The sequence below is a fragment of the Solanum pennellii genome, chromosome 7 (assembly GCF_001406875.1).
Source record: "Solanum pennellii chromosome 7, SPENNV200".
NCBI classification, from domain to species: domain Eukaryota; kingdom Viridiplantae; phylum Streptophyta; class Magnoliopsida; order Solanales; family Solanaceae; genus Solanum; species Solanum pennellii.
The window spans coordinates 61,835,480-61,845,803 of NC_028643.1; the positions used below are offsets into that span (position 1 = coordinate 61,835,480).

At 37.0% G+C, this 10,324-nt stretch overlaps 1 long non-coding RNA gene across 1 annotated transcript; it reads left to right on the plus strand.

Moving 5' to 3' along the window:
* Positions 1-510: 510 nt before the first annotated feature.
* Positions 511-9,771, plus strand: LOC114077954. Its single transcript, XR_003579338.1, has 3 exons — positions 511-2,329; positions 2,524-2,611; positions 9,521-9,771. It is a non-coding gene; the product is annotated as an uncharacterized LOC114077954 (long non-coding RNA).
* Positions 9,772-10,324: the final 553 nt, after the last annotated feature.

The following is a 10,324-nucleotide window of genomic DNA, read 5'->3' on the forward strand; positions in this document are numbered from 1 at the left end:
ACTACAAGTCTGCAATGTGATCCTTTTTTTCCTAAAATCCATTCGGTAAACAAAATGCCTAATTTCTAAAAATTATCTACCAAATTCCAATCATTGGCATGATTTCCTTATAATTGGCTCCAAATCTTGTCCCCCGCCATTTTTAATACCTCACTAAATAAGGAAATTGCATACTAACACTTTAAACCCATGGATAGATACTACCCTCGGCTCGCCTCAATAATATAAAATGACTACAAATCAAGTCACCGTAATATATATTTCAAAAGTAATCAACTCAAATTTTAAAATCTAGAGAGAGATTGTATCGCTTTACCTGAACAAGGGTTTCTTCTCAGACGCGGCGTGCTGATCAACTATTCCTATTTTTGTTTTCTACTATATATGATATAACAATACAATTTTAAACCTTCTAACTTATTTTAATTCATGGGCGAATATAAAATGGTATTAAATGAATTATGGGTTTGGTCCACTAACTATTAACTATACTAATTATCTAATAAAAATTTTATCAACTAAAAACTCATAGTTACTGAATAGTTTAAAGATCCTCATTTAAATTTTACGAGAAGAGTCAGAACAGTCTTAATTCTCAAAACTACCTACCGAATCGTTACAACACCTACCACTTAAACAAATGTTCGTCCTCAAACGGAAAAAAAAAAGAACTCACCTGAATGCTAAAAAAGTTGAGGATATCTACTCCTCATGTCTGACTCGGTCCCATGCCTCTACTGGACGATACTTCCATTACACCTTTACTGAAGCAATCTCTTTGGACCTTAACTTCCAAATTTGTCTATCCAAAATGGTTACCGACTCCTCCTCAAAAGTCATATTCTGATCGAGTAACAGTGAATACCATTGAATCACATGAGCACCACCCTGATGATACTTTTTCAACATCAAATTTGAAATACGGGATGAACATCCGACAAACAAGGTGGAAAAGCCAACTGATACACCACATCACTAATACACTCCACAATCTCAAAAGGACAAATATAACTTGGGCTCAACTTTTCCTTCTTCCCAAATCTCATCACACCCTTCATGGGTGAAACCTTCAATAGTACCCTCTTTCCAACCATAAACTCCAAATCACAAACCTTTCGATCCGCATAACTCTTTTGCCTCCTCTAATCCATGAGAAGTCTATCTTGGATCAATTTGACCTTGTCCAAGGACTCCCTCAGCAAATATGTACCCCACGGTATAACCTTAAATGCATCAAACCGACAAATTAGAGATCACATTTCCTACCATAAAAATCCTTAAATGTTTCCATCTCAATACTTGAATGGTAACTATTGTTGTAAGCAAACTCCTCCAATGGTAAGAATTAATCCCACTGACCACCAAACTCGATCACACACTACCACAACATGTCCTCAAGAACCTAAATAGTTTGTTCAGACTAACCGTCAGTCTAAGGGTGAAAGGTTCTACTAAGATCTACCCGAGTGCCCAACTCAAATATATATTTTGGCTAACTTCTTTGAATTATAGGTAGTATGAACTGGCTAAAGTGTAAAGACTTGGTCTATCGATTCATAATGACCCATATAGCATCAAACTTATCCAATATACATGGAAACCCTACCACAAAGTCTATAGCAATAAGCTCTCACTTCCACTCAGATATAGCATTCTCTAAGTCACACTTCTAGGCTTTTGGTGTTCATACTTCACTTGCTGACAACTCAAACACCGAAATACAAAATCTACTATGTTCCTTTTCATACGACACCACCAATAATGTTACTTCAAGTCATCATATGTAACACTTAAAAAATTTAAAAGGTTTTCTAGAGTCTAACATAAGTGTTAAGAGGTTTAGACACTATTTTAAGGCCAATTTTAATGTATATAAGTAATTTAGGAATTTTATAAGTCAAAACATCAAAGAACACCCATGACGTCCGAAAACTAGTTCAACGAGGTGCTAGCGTGCCTTAGCCTATTTAACCAGCTTTTACGAGTCGGAAAATGATGAAAATTGGTGGAAGGGTGTATAAAATGTATTAGAGTTGATTCTTAGTCGAAACATCTGAGAACAAATCCCCAAGTACCAACCAAGTGCCCTTGAAGAGGACCCTTGCAAAGTGACCAAAAGTTATCAAGGGACAGTGTCACCATTGGATGCCACAGACGGCTCGTGGTCCAATCGACGAGGCGTCGATTGCCTTAGTCGATGGACACTTAGCCAAATTCTTGAAGGGCCTGTTTTGCAAAGTCTCTGAACGCATCAACGGATATGCAGCACGGAAGGGAATAGTGGTCGTCGATGGACACATGATCCGTCGATCAAGGTGTCTTTTGTGAGGTATGTGTTTTGATGCACGTTTTGGATTAATTCATTTAATTAGTTGGCTTAGTTAGGAAGTTAATTAGGATTTATTTGATGTCTAATTAAGTTAGTTAACCACCTATATAATGCCCCTAAGGTAATTAGACTAACATAAGCTCTCATAAATTCCAAAACCCAACTCTCTCCTTCTCTCTTCTTTCTCTCTCTAGTTGAAGAACTCCATTGAAGACCAAGCTAGGGGTGGGTTCAAAGCTTAAAAGGGTCGAATTTCTACACAATTATTCATCAATTAGTAAGGTATGGGATTCCTTTCACCTTAGATACCTCTTTCCTCAAAAGGTTTCATTGAATTGATTTCAAAAGTTGGGTTTTTAAGTGGGTTTTCATCTAATACGAAATTAATGTTATGAATTACTTTGTTTGTAATTTCTTTTGTATATTATGAATAGATTAACATGTATTTTAACTCAATTGTGTTGTATCTTGATGGATTGGTCTAGTTTGTAGAAGATGAACTATTCCCCTTGACCCTAGGTTATGATCTTGATAATTAATTATGTAATGTTGGTTCAACTGAACTGGTTATTGTTTGAATTGCCCGATATCTTGATTGAAATTTTTATGGTTTCTACCCTGGTAGGTGAATCGATTGTTGCAAAAAGGTTATATAGAGATTGTCCTATAATGTTGCGCAATAAAGTTACTTATGTTGAGCTGGTGTAACTTGATATGTTTGGTTTCGATGTAATATTGGGTATGGACTGGTTGCGTTCTTGCTTTGCCTCTATAGATTGTAAAACAAGGGTGGTAAAGTTTAACTTTCCAAATAATCCCATTTTAGATTGAAAGAGGGGAAATTCTATTCCTAGAGGTCGTATCATTTCTTGTTTGAAAGCTTGTAATATGAACTCTAAAGGGTGTTTATACCATATAGTATATGTCCAAGATTTAGACTCCGAAATTCCTCCCATTGAGTCGGTCCCCATAGTGAGAGAATTTCCGAAGGTCTTTCCTAAAGATCTTCTCGGTGTTCCTTCCGAACGAGAAATTGGTATTGGTATCGACTTGTTACCGGATACAAATCTCATTTCAATTCCTCCTTATCGGATGGTTCCGGGCGAATTGAAAGAGTTGAAGCTTCAACTCAAGGATTTACCAGACAAAGGCTTTATTAGACCTAGTATTTCTCCATGGGGTGCTCCAGTTTTGTTTTGAAGAAGAAGGATGGTTCTATTAGAATGTTCATTGATTATCACCAACTCAATAAAGTCACTATCAACAACAAGTATCCTCTTCCTCGGATTGAGGACTTGCTTGATAAACTCTAAAGGGCAAGCTATTTTTCTAAGATTGACTTGAGATCAGGGTATCACCAACTTAGGGTGAGAGGTGAGGATATACCAAAGATGGTATTTCGGACTAGATATGGTCATTATGAGTTCTTAGTAATTTCATTTGGTCTCACAAATGTCCCGACGGCATTTATGGATCTCATGAATAGGGTGTTTCGAAGTTACCTAGATTCATTTTTCATTGTCTTCATTGATGACATCTTGGTATATTCAAAAAATTAAGGTGATCATATGGACCATTGAGGGTGCTGTTACAAGTGCTTAAAGAAAACCAATTATTTGCCAGGTATAGAAAATGTGAGTTTTGTTTGAGGTCGGTGGCATTTCTTGGTCATATTATCTCTAATGATGGAGTTGGGGTTAATTCAAGGAAAATCGAGGCCGTTAAGAATTGGCCTTGACCATTGACTCCAACCTACATTAAGAGTTTCTTTGGTCTAGCGGGTTATTATCGGAGGTTTGTGTATGATTTTGCGTCTATTGCATCTCCTTTGACAACTTTGACCCAAAAGAGTAAGAAATTTGAGTGATCGGAGGCATGTGAGAGAAGCTTCCAAATCATAAAAGATAAGCTTACTTTCACTCTCGTGTTGACTTTACCGGAAGGTACCAAGGGTTTCGTTGTATATTGTGATGCATCTCGAGTGGATTTGGGGTGTTTGCTTATGCAACATTGGAAGGTAGTAGCCTATGCCTCTAGACAACTTAAGGTGCATGAGAGAAACTATCCAACTAATGATCTTGAGTTAGCGGTCGTGGTATTTGCCTTGAGAATATGGAGGCATTACTTATATGGTGTTTATTTAGATGTTTATACCGACCACAAGAGTCTCCAATATGTGTTTACTCAAAAAGAATTTAATCTCCGACAAAGACGGTGGTTTAAATTGTTGAAAGATTACGACATGAGTGTTCTCTATCACCCCGATAAGGCAAATGTGGTTGCGAATGCTCTAAGTCGTATGACCATGGGTAGTGTGTCTCATGTAGAGGAAGCCAAGAAAGACCTAGTGAAAGATGTTCATAGGTTGGATAGATTAGGTGTAAGGTTGGAACATTCTCTGAATGGTGGTTTTATGGTCCATCATAACTCCGAGTCATCATTGGTGGTTGAGGTGAAGTCCGAACAACACCTTGATCAAACATTGATGGAGTTGAAGGAATCGATTCTAGGTAAGATTAATGAGTCATTCTCCTTGGGGGGGGGGGAAATGGTGTATTGAGGTACCAAGGGAGGTTGTTCCCAATGTAGATGGTTTAAGGATTTAGATTATTGAGGAAGCTCATGGGTCCATTACTCCATTCATCCGGGTTCTACGAAGATGTATCATGACCATAGGAAAGTGTTTTGGTGGGAAAGTTTGAAAAAGGAAATAGTGAAATTTGTTGCTAAGTGTCCAAATTGCCAACAAGTGAAAGACGAACACCAAAAGTCGGGTGGTTTACTTCAAGAAATTCAAACTCCTACTTAGAAGTGGGAAGACATCAATATGGATTTTGTGGTAGGTTTGCCTCGGACACAAAAGCAATATGACTCTATATGGGTGATTGTGGATAGGTTGACCAAATCTTCCCAATTTATTCCCATCAAGTCTACTTATTCGGCGGAGGATTATGCAAGGATATTCATAGATGATATTGTGTGTATCCATGGTATTCCGTTATCCATCATATCAGATAGGGGTTCACAATTCACATCTAGGTTTTGGAGATTATTTCAACAAGGGTTGGATACCACGGTGAAGTTAAGCACCGCTTGTCATCCCCAAACGGATGGTCAAGCGGAGCGTACTATTCAAACCCTTGAGGATATGCTTAGAGATTGTATCATTGATTTCAACAGAAATTGGGATAATAATTTTTCTTTGGTGGTGTTTGCTTACAACAATAGTTACCATTCATCCATATTCATGGCTACTTATGAAGCCTTGTATGGTAGGAGGTGTAAGTCTCTTATTGGGTGGCTTGAAGTGGGTGAGTCTTCACTTTTGGGCCCGATTTGATTTAGAAGACTTTGGAGAAGGTTCATATCATAAGGAACCGGTTGCAAACAACCTATAGTCGGCAAAAGTCTTATGGCGATCATAGGAGAAGGAAATTAGAGTTTGAAGAAGGTGATAAAGTGTATTTGAGATTTCGCCTATGAAAGGGGTGGTTAGATTTGAAAAGAAAGGGAAGTTGAGTCCTCATTATGTGGGTCCCTATAAAATCTTGCAAAGAGTTGGTAAACTTGATTATGAGTTGAGGTTGCGTAATGAATTGGCTTCGGTCATCCGGTGTTCCATGTTTCTATGCTTAAGAAGTGTATCGGTGATCCCGAGTCTATTCTTCCTATTGAGGGTCTTGGTGTGAAGGATAACCTCTCCTATGATGAGGTTCCGGTTCAAATCCTTGATAGGCAAGTAAAGAAGTTAAGGAACTAGGAGGTAGCTTCCGTAGAGGTGTTATAGAAGAATCACCTAGTTGAGGGTTCAACATGGAAGGCCGAGGCCGACATGAAGTCCCGTTACACTTATTTATTTGATAAGTAAGGTTATTTATTCCTATTAATAATTAAAATAATGACTAAAAATTGAAGTTGCTTGATTTTTAGTGATGTTTTGCAAAAATGTGCATTTTTGGATGTCATTACAGTAAAGTTACAGTGAAATGTACTTTGACTTTAAAAGGTTGCTCTTTAGCTTGTTTTGAGTTATGTTGTGCATTTTGATATGGTGAGTCTTTATGAAATGATATGTAGCATGTTGTTAAGTTAATTTTTGGCATAATTGACTCATATATGATATGTTGAGCACTTGTTGTTGTGAGAAGGAAATTCCTCATAATGTGATGTTGAGCCTTATGTGTGGTAACTGAAGTTTTGAATTGCTATGTGTAAATGTCATGATTTAAGTTGTAACTCATGTTGTATGTATTGTTGATTGGTTGGGCTGGTAATCTTGAGTCTATTCCTTCCTTTCAAGAGATTATAGTGTCATTCGCGGAAGAATGTTCCTAAGGGGGGGATAATGTAAAACTTCAAAAATCTAAGAAGTTTTCAAGAGCCTAACATAGTGTTAAGAGGTTTAGACACTGTTTTAAGGTCAATTTTAATGTATATAAGTCATTTAGGAAGTTTAGAAGTCAAAACGTCAAAGAACATCCATGACGTCTGGAAACTAGTTCAACGAGGTGCTAGCGTGCCTTAGCCTATTTGACTAGCTTTTAGGAGTCGGAAAATGATGAAAATTGGTGGAAGGGTGTTTAACATATATTAGCGTTGATTCATAGTCGAAACGTCTGGGCACGACTCCCCAAGGACCAACCAAGGGCCCTTGAGGAGGACCCTTGCAAAAGTGACCAAAAGTTGTTAAGGGACAGTGTCACCAACGAATGTCATAGACGGCTCGTGGTCCCATTGAAGGGGCGTTGATTGCCTCATCAATGGACACTTAGTAAAATTCTTGAAGGGCCTGTTTTTCATAGTCTCTGAACTCATCGACGGATGTGCAGCAAGGAAGGGAACAGTGGTCGTCGATGGACACACGATCCGTCGATCGTGATGTCGTGTGTGAGGTCTGTGTTTTGCTGCACATTTTGAATTAATTCATTTAATTAGTTGGCTTAGTTAGGAGGTTAATTAGGGATTAGGGGGGTCTAATTAAGTTAGTTAACCTTCTATATAAAGCCCCTAAGCTAATTAGACTAACCTAAGCTCTCATAAATTCCAAAACCCAAACTCTTTTCCTTCCCTCTTCTTTCTCTCTCTAGTTGAAGAATTCCATTCAAGACCAAGCTAGGGGTGGGTTCAAGGGATGCAAAGTATAGAATTTCTCCATAAATCTTCATCAATTAGTAAGGTATGGGATTCCTTTCACCTTTGAAACCTCTTTCCTCAAAGGATTCCATCAAATTGATTTCAAAAGTTGGGTTTTCATCCAATACGAAATTGATGTTATATATTAATTTTTTTGTAATTTCATTTGGATATTATGAATATATTAACATGTATTTTAAATCAATTGTGTTGTATCTTGATGGGTTGGTCTAGTTTGTACAAGATGACCTATTTCCCCTAACCTTAGGTTATGATCTTGATATGAATTATGTAATGTTGGTTCAATTGAATTGGTTATTGGTTGAATTACTACTAGATGATGTTATTGTATCAATTATGAGTAGATTAGGGTTAATTATAGTCCTACTATTCTAGTTCTTAAGTAATTGATCTAGATTATGACTTTACCTAAGTCTCTTATCTTAAGGTATGAACTAGTAATGGATTGTGATGTAGTGATTCAATTAGCCTCGTTATTATGTTGGTTATTGTTGTGAGATGATATTACACCCTTATTGCGTTGAATAAATGGGTTGATGGTATGACCTTGATGATGGATTATGAAGGAGACTTGGTAAGTCTTGTGATCCCTATTCATTACTTCAATTATGGTTACTTGTGGTTAAGTGATGATGTTGTGTTGAAGTATTCCTTGTATTAGGATTGATAGGGTTGGTATGATGTTGAATTTAAATGTCTTGACTATGGTTGTGAGGTGTTGGCTAATATGTAAATATTATAAGGATGGTGATGATTTACCAATGTGCCTTAATATGATGTGATTGTGTAAATGTGCTAACCTCACATGTATGAATTGTAATGAAAGGATCAACTCATGCAATTCTTATTGAGCTATGATGATGATGATTATACAAGGGATAGACCCTATGACCTATATTAATCTATGATGATTAATAAAGGTATTAAAGATATTTCAAAAAGTGACTTAGTTTAGCACCGAGTGAACTTGACAATGGGAGGTGTTGACTTCCCATAGAAGAAGATTCACCCTATAAATCCACATGAGGTGTTAGACTCCCCTATGAGGGATACTCATCTTATGTATTCCCATGATATGAGACTCTAATTTCCAAGTGGCATGTAGAGAGGTTGTACCTATCTCTTAGTTCTTGAACTATGTTGCCCTTATAGGAAGACTAGCTAGTGGATCCACCTAGAAAGCTACATTTATATTTGGTTTTACTTCGGCCTGTAGACCACCTTCCATCGGTTTAAGGTTTACAACACCAAATTCCACACATAGCTCTTATGTTCTGTGTCGTTTAAGGCAAATGTTCCTAAACTAAAAGGAAGTAATGAAGTACAAACCAACTAGGGTGACTTGAGAGGTTTGACTTAGCTTAGGTAGGGGTATGGGACTCTACCTATGCCTTGCACTAGTTTGCCTTGAGGGAAACCTTAGGAGGATGTTCTTATGTATGTATATTCTTATGAATGTAAATGATATGTATATGATGATCTTACATGTTAATGATACTATGTGATTTTGATTACTCTTATGAACATGTATTTGGTCTCTATTGCTAAAGTATGATATTATGTACTTTTAATGTTATGTTATGTGAAGTTGGACATTGGTTATGGTTCTTGCTAGGTATACTTGATTAAGTAAGGTTATGGGGCTTTGCTTAGTCATTGCACAAGTGGACTTAAAGAGGGTCATAAATAATGGTCTTTCTTTGGTTATGACTGAAATGTACTCTTATCCATGCTTGTTGCTATTATAACTTGATGATAGAGTTATTTTGACTATGTGTTCAATTATATGATATGAATGTTAACTTGATTAGACTTGATATTGCTGATCTTGTGATGTACATTCTTTGGATTCAATGAATATGTCTTACTGATTGGTATGGTCTTATTGAATGTGCATAAAGATTTTCAAAGGAAATTGCATACTTTAATGAAATGTCCCTTTTCTTAGCATGATTTCATGATATGTGTGCACATAGTCTCATACTTAGTACAAGTGGTGTACTAACCCCATTTCTCCCTTTTTCCCCAATATTTTAGGTTCCGGTCGTTGAAGGACTTTTAAGACGACTTTAAAGGAAGACTTGGAACTCTCATTCATCCAAGATGGGTAGGTCCTCACTTTCCGAGGGCAATGCCACTATCAAGATTATGGAGTTGTTTTAGTTTTAAGACTCTTATGTTCTGTCCTTTTAATTTGAGCACTAAACATTGTATGACCTATATGTGGTCTTGTTTTATTGATGTATGGGCTAGGCCCAAATTATTATACTCTTGCTTGATAGTTATGAGATGAGACATTCTTTTGAGACTATGTTATATTTCATATATCTTTGTGCAATAAAAGTTGAGGACTAAGTAATCTTCCTATTCGAAGGGTCTATGTACACTCGATATAAGTATTATATGTATGTAGAGGTCTATGTAAACCTCAATATAGAAGTAATGAAAAGTTTTTAAAATTTTCGCATTTTAACCTATGAATGTAATGACGTAAGCTAAGAGGCTAGTCTTAGTCCTCAAACAGGACGACGACACCGGTCACGTCTAGAGGGTGCTCCCCGGATGTGACACGATACATCTTATTATACCCCGATGAATAGAGTACCTCGAACTATGGGCCTCTTCCATAATTTATTTAGTCAATTCACCGGTCCGAGGAACACGGAATACGACCTTTATTCCTTAAAACTCCCTCACTATCAAGAATTGCAGCCTTGGCTTCGCTTTGAACACCTTGTCTCTAATCTTACATAAATCACCATTATCAAACTGTTGTACTAAAATTTTCTCCAACAAGGATGACCTAGCCTCCATATAAGCCAACATCCTACCAGATTATGA